Raw genomic sequence first — 9,511 nt, 5'->3', positions numbered from 1 at the left:
GACGCCGCGGTCGCAAAGGCGCGACGCTTTTGCGGAGGAAAAGCGCCCGAATCGCACCGGGACTCCGGGGCGGCGGGTGACCGGGCTCCATCGCACCCGTGGGACCGGGGCCCCCCGCTGCCGCCTGCCCAGGTGCATGGGAAGGAGGTGTGGGTGCGAGCTGCCGATCTGCAGGAAGCCCAGTTCAGTACATCTATCTCCTGGCTTGCACAGTAGCTTTTAAGGGTAGAAATGCCAGTCATCTAGCATTATTCTACGAGCATTAGCATAAGGTGTTTGCATCAGTTATAAATACGATGCCTCACATATTGAAGGGTGTCAAGGTGCTTTGCAGACTTCAGGTGCTGTTGAAAGCATAGTGCTTCACATCCCTGCTATGCGCCCACCTTCCTCTAGAAACAGGGCTGCTGTTCCACAGCTCTGCCGTTTATCAGTAGGCACCTTCAGAAGTGTGTTTGGTCCCTGTCCTTCCTGCAGTTTGAAACCACAACAGCCGCCTTCCAGACAAACGTGCTTGAACGCGATTCCCACTCGACAACTTTTCACAAATTCTGTGGCCAAAGTCTTAAAGTAAAAAAGGAAAACAATTAAGATAGTCTATACCAGTATTTTTTTTTTTTTATAAAGCGTAGGAGAATGTGAAAGCACCTCTCTTGTGGTAAATAACAACCTACAAAAGCTTATGTTTGAACATCTGAAAGACAAAGCTGTTTCTCAAGTAAAACCTGTCAATGCAGGGGAGAAGTGTAAGAACTTGGGGTCCGAGTCATGTTTGGTAAGAAAAAAAAACACACTGTGAGGCTGAATCTTTGTGGCCAGCATTCAAGAGTGGAAATTTATTTTGCCTGAGTTATAACCCCAATCAAAAACTTGTATTTTTAGTAGATCTTAATGTCTTCCTGGGCTTAAGAAGGGAAGCAGAGAAAGAAGTAAACAAGCTGCCAGGCTGGTAATGGGTAGAAGGGGTCCTGGAGGGTCATTTCCCTGACCTACAATGACATCTTGGCCGTGAATACAGCAAAGCAACTGGGCAATGATGAAACAACTATCAGCACGCTCTGACCTGGAAAACAGCTTTAAACAGGTGCCACTACAGCGTGTAGGCTGCCTACTGAGATGGCACACGACAGGACTGGTATAACAGCCCCATGGCTCAGCACCTCTCTCTTCTAATGGCCAGAAAGGGCACTGAGTTACAATTTCCTGTTATTCCTCATGTGAAGCTCTGTGCTGGTTACTCATCCTAATGGAACCATTTTTAATATGCTCTACGTGACAAATTCTGACCCATGCCAGAACGTCTGTCCATAGCTCCTGATCTGAACCACTCCTAGACCTTCTTTAGTCACACTAGATTCCACATGAGTCACCTTATATTCCAGGAGGAAAAGTCATGGAGGCAAAACCAGAGACCATGAACCGGAATCGAGTCTGTGCAGTTTACAGCACGGCTTCATTTGCCTTTAATGCGGGTATGGCCTGCAGTGGTCTGTCCTTTTCCAAAAAGAATAACTGCACTAAACTGAAAGTCAGAACAAATTTTAGGGGCTGGTTACTGATCAGTTCACACCAATTGCCTCCCCTTTGCTGTATAGGAGCCACTGGCACTTGTACACTCTCAAAAGGGGGTTCTGGTATGAAAACCAGAGTGAAAATGCAGTCTGGGTAGTATCTGGGAACCTGTCACTCTCTGCTCCGCTCCAGAAACAGTTCACCATATTTTAAATGTAGAAAGTGTTTTGAGAAGCCAAATTCTGTTCCCCAATGACATTTCAAGACAAAGAACTGCAAGACCAGCTGGAAGAGCTAAATGCAGGCTTACTTCAGAAGGTCATAGTAAAAAATATTTTCTCCTTTTTGCCATTTGTCCTTTTTTACTACAAAGCACTCTTAAAGCTCAAAACTGGATCTCGCATAAATAAATGATACAAGGGCTTTATAGTGGGTGTCTGGGTAATGGCGTGTTTCACAGGTACTCTGACTGCAAGTCCTAGATCTCAGTGGTTGCACACTGTRTTGTCAGTGTACCTGGGCATCAACCGTTCCCCAGTGCCCAAAGAATTAACACCTTTCACTGGTAAGTTGATTACTTCCAGATCTGATGCAGTGTTTGCCAAATATTAGTAGAAGCCAAAAGCTTGATGAAGAATGTTTGCTCTTAAGCTTCAGCGACAAAATGGAGGAGGAATTACTATTTTCAGAAAGATGATGGGAAGGACGAGGAAGAAAATTCCAGTAAATCACTGTTTGTTCTCTAGGTGTCTTATGATATTCAGAGTTCAGGCCCCTTGACAGCTGACGTGGTTCAGTGCTAAAGTACAAAGGTACTTTTCTGTGCCATCCCTGCTCTGCTTGTGTAACAGTGACTCAGCTATGCAGATCTGGCCTGCAGCCTGCGTGGAGATTCTGCCTGTAAGGGCATTTTCACTGCAGAAGCACTGAAAGCAGCTACATGTCTGTGGGCTAAAGAGAAATTAGGAAGTAAAGATATTTTTCTTTTCATCTAACAAGCAGGGAACTAAAAGTAGTGTATAACTAACACCATACTTAAAAGAATTGGGGTAGTTAACACCATACAATTTGTGCAGTAGAGAAAAGTGTCAGCGCTTGGATTCTAGTCTTTAATATTTTGGAGGGGAAAGTATTCTGGACAGTCTCTTCACCATTAAGGGATCCAAGCTGGATCTGAAAAATATGAAGACAAAATACAGGCCACAAGTATCATCTCTGGGCCAATGGACAGAGGCTGTACAGAGTAGCTTTGGCAGTATTTGTTCTTGTTCACTAGGTAGTGAGGTTCTATTGAAATATATATATTAATARTGATTAAAAACATTCTAGGTCTTATTCCTTCTATCTTTCTGTTTTTCAAGGTGCTTTTTTGCTATGCTGCTGAAAAACCTCACCGCAGAAACTACATGCTAAATTGGCTCAGACGCAGAGAGCATGAACAAAGAGACTTCCTTCACTGCAGTGCAGTTTGGATCAGATCCAAAAGACTCACAAGCAGGAGATAAACAGACTGAGAAGATGCAGACAAGTAATTTTTAGAATAGAACTAGTTATTTATTGTAGCTTTCACTGGCATAACATGCAGAAACAAACCTGTATTTTTAGGTTACTGGTGTCTTTATAAAATGACCTTTAAGTTTTCTTAAATCACAAGCATATAGAATTGCTAAATGTTGTTTTCTAAACACTTTAAAGCCAAAGGAGATAAACAGTCTATGTTTGTTTTCTACAAATCTAGTTTTAAGAGCAGGTTTTTTTAGAAGAAATGTAGAGCAGATGATTCTAAGTGGGTCTCAAAACCAGTAGTCCCAGCTTCTCTAGCATAAGCCTGAACAGTCGCTATTTCTCTTGTTCCCTTTCTGCTGATCTAATTTCTCATTACAATTCTTTAGGCATTCTTAAACTTAATTTGTGCAGATATTTCTTAAATATCCCACGCTTGCAAAATTTGTCCTAGCAATGATACGAGTGCTGGCATAATTAGTCACACAGCTAGGTTTTTTCCTCTGGGTCATCTAGACCTATTCAGCCTGATGTGCCCAAGCATGTTTACAACGGCAGCCCAGATCTTAAAACAAAGCTGTATCTCATGTGTCCTGCAAAGTCGAACTATGCTTTAAACTAACAGGGAGATAAATGAGTATTGCTTAGTCTTCTAATTTTACTACAGATCTGGGTATGTATTTGTTTTTCTTAAGCCTTCAGCTCCTGAAGTTAGTAGCTTATTAAAAACTTTGTTAGTTTAAGGTATTTTTAGCATTAGCATTAAACAGAAGAACTCAGAGAGTTGTCTTTTTTTGGTAAGCTCATGATATAAAAAGCAATCTCATGGTGCTCTGAATTGTGACTCATATTTTTGTAACTCTTGAGCCTGACAGTACAAGGACAAGCAGTAACACGCCACAGCTGTATTTGTCTTGTGGTGGAACTTCAGCTGAGACTGGGCCTTATTGCAGTGTTACGGGTTTGGGGAGAAGAGTGCATGTTAAAAATATTATTTTATCTTCACAAATGTAAAGAGGTAAATATAATTATCACGTGTCATACACAGCGAGAGAGACCTAAGGCAGGTGTGAGTAATATTGTGAGACAGGAATATACATTGTTTTTCCCTTTGGCAAGTAGTCCTATTATAATCTGAGGAAAAGAACTGAACTTGCTACACATATTCAAATCCTCTGACTAGCTGCCTGTCCCAGGTTAAACCCTTGTAGCTAAATATAAATAGATTGCTTCATTTGACATTGCCCATGCAGAAATGATATGCTGTTGYTAAGACATCAGTGTACATATAAACCAACAGCTTGTGTTCCAGAATGTACAAAATTATCAGAAACATTTCTTGTGACCCCAGCTTCTTCTCTTCTGAAAGTAGGTTGCTTTGTACTCCTGCCCAATGACCTACTTTTGAAACCACATAGCAAGGAGTAAGTGTTCCCAGCTGCAGGCCGCAGGCCCCATGCCCCATGCCCTGGCAAATGCTGGAACCACCTGTGCAGTCAGGCCAGTCACAGGATCTGGATTTCTGTTTTTCAGCTTCGCATTTATTTATATGCAGTTCACAGTCAGCTGCTTGATCATTATTATTCACCTAGAACTATTGGAGAAAGGGGAATATATATGTTAAATACATATGCTTTGTATAACCACAACAGTTAGCACAACATTAAGGACAAACAGATAGATCTCCTTTGTCTGTATCAAATTCAGGTAGTAGAATATTTTCTGAAGAAATTCTGAGGTAAAGGTCAAATTCTGCCATGGATGAAATTACAGGGCCTTCACTTCCAGCTTGGGAGGTTGTTCTGTACATGCAGTGTAGGAAAACGAGGTAGAATCTGGCCCATGATGCATAAACACAGTCTTTTGACTTTTAAAAAATACCTTTCAGCTTGATAATAAATATCATTAAAGTACTGTAAAGAATCTGTGCAGATGTCATGTGTATAACACTTTGAGCACATGAGTTTACCACACAGAAAAAGCCAAGGAGGAAGAAAAGAGGTGTTTAAGTAAGAAGGTCTCTATATCCATCTGCAAACAAAAATGGCGGGCTCTGCACAGGCACGTAGATAGTCGTTGCAGACTAATAGTTAGGGAAATTAAATGAATTCGATCAGCGGAGGTTGCAAAATGCTAATGGTGGCCTGCGTAGTGTCGTTTGCAGTCTGTGGAGATTAGTTTAATCCTGCTAGACCCTAGGGTTGTGTGCACAAAACCTAAATCTTTGTTTAGCAATTTTGACAGTAGGTTAACCAAGGAAAATAATGGGGCTTTTTGAATGGACTTGACAAATTTCATCCATAATTGTTTTAAAAATGGAATCTGCATTCAATGTGAGCATGTTGCTGCCTGTGCTTGTTTTGAGTAATGACATTTCCCTGAAGAATGAATTTTTCAGAAGCCATTAATGAGAAGGTATTTAAAGAACTGCCCATGGTAGACCTCATCTTCTTGGGACTTTATTCTGATCTGTTGTTCTGAATACTTAAACAGAAAATTTTGACCTGGATGAAGGGACAGAGAGCACCCTCAGCAAGTTTGCCGACGATACAAAACTGGGAGGAGTGGCCGATACACCAGAGGACTGTGCTGCCATTCAGAGAGACCTGGACAGGCTGGAGAGGTGGGCGGAGAGGAACCTCATGAAGTTCAACAAAGGCAAGTGCAGGGTCCTGCACCTAGGGAGGAATAACCCCATGCACCAGTACAGGTTGGGGGTTGACCTGCTGGAAAGCAGCTCTGCAGAGAAGGACCTGGGAGTGCTGGTGGACACCAAGTTAAGCATGAGGCAGCAATGTGCCCTTGTGGCCAAGAAGGCCAATGGTATCCTGGGCTGCATCAGGAAGAGTGTTGCCAGCAGGTCGAGGGAGGTGATTCTCCCCCTCTGCTCAGCCCTGGTGAGGCCACATCTGGAGTACTGCGTCCAGTTCTGGGCTCCCCAGTACAAGAGAGACATGGAGCTACTGGAGCAAGTCCAGCGTAGGGCTACAAAGATGATTAGGGGACTGGAGCATCTCTCTTATGAGGAAAGACTGAGAGAGCTGGGCCTGTTTAGCCTAGAGAAGAGAAGACTGAGAGGGGATCTTATTAATGTGTACAAGTATCTGAAGGGAGGGTGTCAAGAGGATGGAGCCAGACTCTTTTCAGTGGTGCCCAGCAACAGGATGCGAGGCAACGGGCACAAACTGAAACACAGGCAGTTCCATCTGAACATGAGAAAAAACTTCTTCCCTGTGAGGGTGACAGAGCACTGGAACAGGTTGCCCAGAGAGGCTGTGGAGTCTCCTTCTCTGAAGGGATCCAAAACCCGCCTGGACGCGATCCTGTGCGAGGTGCTCTAGGTGACCCTGCTTGAGCAGGGGGGTTGGACCAGATGACCTCCAGAGGTCCCTTCCAACCTCAACCATTCTGTGATTCTGTGTGAAATGAACAACAATAGTGAGAGCAGTTTAGTCATAGGTTTTAGTCATACTTAGAAGAAATAAGGAGGGACTCCTGTGTTTTCTGGTTTGCACATGAAAGAAAAAAAAAGAAAAAAGAAAAAGAAAAAGAAAGAAATTTCTCCTCCTTCTTAATATTTCCTCCAGCCCTCTTAAGCACTATGCTTCCCTGAGCTCTAGAGAGGAGATTAAAAAACAAACAGAAAGAAATGCACGGTAAAATCCTTATTAAAAGTCTGATGTGCCCAAGCCTGGGCCTTTGGATTAGCCTGCACTTAATCTCCAGCTTGGCAGATCTGGCCTTTCACATTTTTAAACATCACTTTTATTTACTCATGTCCTTCCTTTCATGACTCCCAGGTATTGTTTGGCTGGGGACACAAGGTTCTCTGGCACACCGTGCGAGATGGGCAGCATACCCAGGCCAGCCTTGGGTCAAACATTTAGCTACTTTGGCGCTATGCAAACAAAACAAACCTATTAGAAGCACCAAGCAAAACTGGCAGCATAAAGAAAACAAATGTAATATTGCTTAAATCTACAATTTGGCTTACATTTATGTAGCTGAATATTTCAGATGTCGGTTATTGCCACAGAATTGTCTCTGAACTTTTCTAGTTGACATTTTCCTCTCTTTTCTTCCTATTTTTACATTGTGAACAATTAGTGTTTTGGATGATTTTTTTTTCCCTTTTCACTGTAAACTGGGAGGCCCTAATAGATGCAAGCCTTGTTATGGGAAAGAAAACCAAAGGTGTTTTTTTTAATCAAGAGAAACACATACAATGTATAACTTTGTGTTCAATCCTGCTATTCACATGCCTGCTTTGGGAGTAGAGGATTTACGAGCAAGTTCATTTGGGTTCACTGAAGGAACTTGCCCCAATTTAAGCAGTACCACATGAAAACCTTTTTGGATTTGGCATACTGCAGATATAACACGATATAAAATGAGTTAAAAGCCAGTTTGAAAGGTATAATGAAGTTTAATTAACATGAAAAGCATTTCCACTTCAGCTCACAGAAGGAAGTTGTTCCCGATCGGCTTCCTGTTCTGAAGACAAGTAAACAGCCGTTTGAATTTCAAATGTCAGCATTTCATCAGAGGCTTGTTTTGCAGCCTCGCATTAACAGATTAAGTTGTCAGGCTGCTGAAATTGGTTCAAAGGGCAGTTCAGGAAATGGGCCGCGTGACCAGAGGCACACTCAGCCGGTACCGAGGGTGACAAGCCAGGAGCCACAAATACTCGACTCATTTCTGAATAACRTCATTTTCCAGCTTGGCTAACTAATTTCTGCTCTTCCTGGCCTTTCTTCACAGCCATGTAAAACAGGGCTAGCTCTACAGACTGTTCCAGAACGCAGCAGTAAATACTCCATGCTACGTTTCCCTGGGGAAGGGGCGCAGACACTGTGGTAACTCTGTAGGTCAACACAGAGCACAAACCAAGGGCAAACCATCCTTCTCTAGAGCACCGTTCACCCTCTCCTCTCCAGACTCTTCCCTAAGCACTGCCTGGGGCTGAGACACGGCCTAAAGAAGCCGTCCCAGTCCCAGTCCTGACAGGGTCCCGAGTTCTCTCCCCCGCCGCCGCCGCCGCCGCCGCCGCCGCCATACACAACGCACCTCCCCGCCCCCACCCAGACCCAGCAGAACGAACGCGCATGCGCACACCGCCTCCTCCCCAGCAAAATCTGCCCCCGCACAGCGGCCCACCCTAGCAACAGGGCTTACCTCACTGCGCACCAATCAGCGCCCAGCAGCACCCGAATCTTCCAGAGTTTTCCTCACAGCTCCTTTTCCCTCCTCCTCCCTCTTTCCCCATCAACCAATCAATGCCCTCTTTTCCTACTTCTGCACCAATCAACTCCGAGTGCCTCCAAAATCCCGCCTACCGTCAGCAAACTTCCTGTGCTTCTTATCCCCACCTCACCGCACCTCGAAATTCATCCGCGCCCTGAGAAATTTCTCGATTTTCGGGGGTCCGAGTTCTCACACGAAATATACAGGACCCCCTTGTCCCTTTGAAGAGGAATCGGAGTGGGTCAAAGACGAGTATTTTTCACGGCGGTGGTCTTTTACTTGGGACTACTTTGAGCGGCGGAGGGACACGTCACCATAGAGGAGGCGGGACCTGCCTGAGGTAAACYGTATAAATATGGGTGGGTCTGCGTCACCCGGGCAGATAACAGCTGCGGGAAAGAAGATTTGTGTCGCAGGCGAGCAAGTCCCAGGGCCGGAGACGTGAGTCGAGTGGTGGGAAGGTGTGGGGGGCTGGAAGTGCAGTATTGCTCTTTTTCTTGAGTAGGGAGGTAGAAAGCAGGAATAGGTATTCGCGGGCAGTATTTTTGATTGGCGCAGGAGTGTGTACAGAGCCTTCGGTTTGTCTAAACGCTATCGTTGGGGGCTAAGGAGGAAAAACGAATTGCTTTGATAGGGAGAGTAGTAGCAGAGTGAAATGGTGGAGGTTATCGTCGTTTTCTTCCCCGGAAATAGGCTGCTGAGTCACTGCCTCGGGGGGGAAGCGGGGCAGGGCCACTGGTGCGATGCGCCTTGGTGAGGCTCCGCAGCAGCTGCTGGGGGCGGGTCGCGGCTCATTGCTCTGCCGCACTGCTGCGGGGATTTGGGGGGGGGGGGCACCATGGTACCCAGAAGCTGGTGATCGGTGGGCAGGTGATGTGAGGGAGGGAGGGCAAGAGCTCCCTTTTCAGAAATATTCTTATAGGGGGGCAAACATAGCAGCCTGAGACTCGAAAGGAGGTTTAAATGGTTGAGAGCAGAAAACACGAGAATGCCTGTAGAAGTGATTGGATTAATAGAAGGTTTCCTTTAAAATGGAAATTTTAAATTTCTTAGATGTGAGGCAGCAGAAGTGACTTTTATTTCAGGTGGATAAAGGTTATGTGATTGTTTATTTCACAAGCTAATTGAAGCTGAAATTTGCATGTTTTGCAGTTCAACATGCAGATCTTTGTGAAGACCCTGACTGGCAAGACCATCACCCTTGAGGTTGAGCCCAGCGACACCATTGAGAATGTCAAGGCGAAGATTCAGG

The 9,511-nt window shown here is 44.7% G+C and overlaps 2 long non-coding RNA genes across 3 annotated transcripts; both read left to right on the top strand.

The window, feature by feature from the left end:
- Positions 1-2,396: 2,396 nt before the first annotated feature.
- Positions 2,397-5,553, top strand: LOC112960668. 2 transcript variants are annotated; one of them, XR_003251816.1, is made up of 3 exons: positions 2,397-2,481; positions 2,874-3,040; positions 5,509-5,553. It is a non-coding gene; the product is annotated as an uncharacterized LOC112960668 (long non-coding RNA). The 2 variants fall into 2 exon arrangements; XR_003251817.1 differs by having other exon boundaries at positions 2,874-3,688; positions 5,509-5,540.
- A 3,053-nt stretch (positions 5,554-8,606) lies between these two features.
- On the top strand, positions 8,607-9,510 carry LOC112960667. Its single transcript, XR_003251815.1, has 2 exons — positions 8,607-8,700; positions 9,412-9,510. It is a non-coding gene; the product is annotated as an uncharacterized LOC112960667 (long non-coding RNA).
- The last annotated feature ends 1 nt before the right edge of the window (position 9,511 follows it).

Source organism: Apteryx rowi, unplaced genomic scaffold, assembly GCF_003343035.1.
Source record: "Apteryx rowi isolate R43461 unplaced genomic scaffold, aptRow1 scaffold_99, whole genome shotgun sequence".
Classification (NCBI taxonomy): Eukaryota; Metazoa; Chordata; class Aves; order Apterygiformes; family Apterygidae; genus Apteryx; species Apteryx rowi.
Note: the sequence above shows the minus strand (reverse complement) of the source record. Positions and strands in the feature narration are given on the sequence as shown.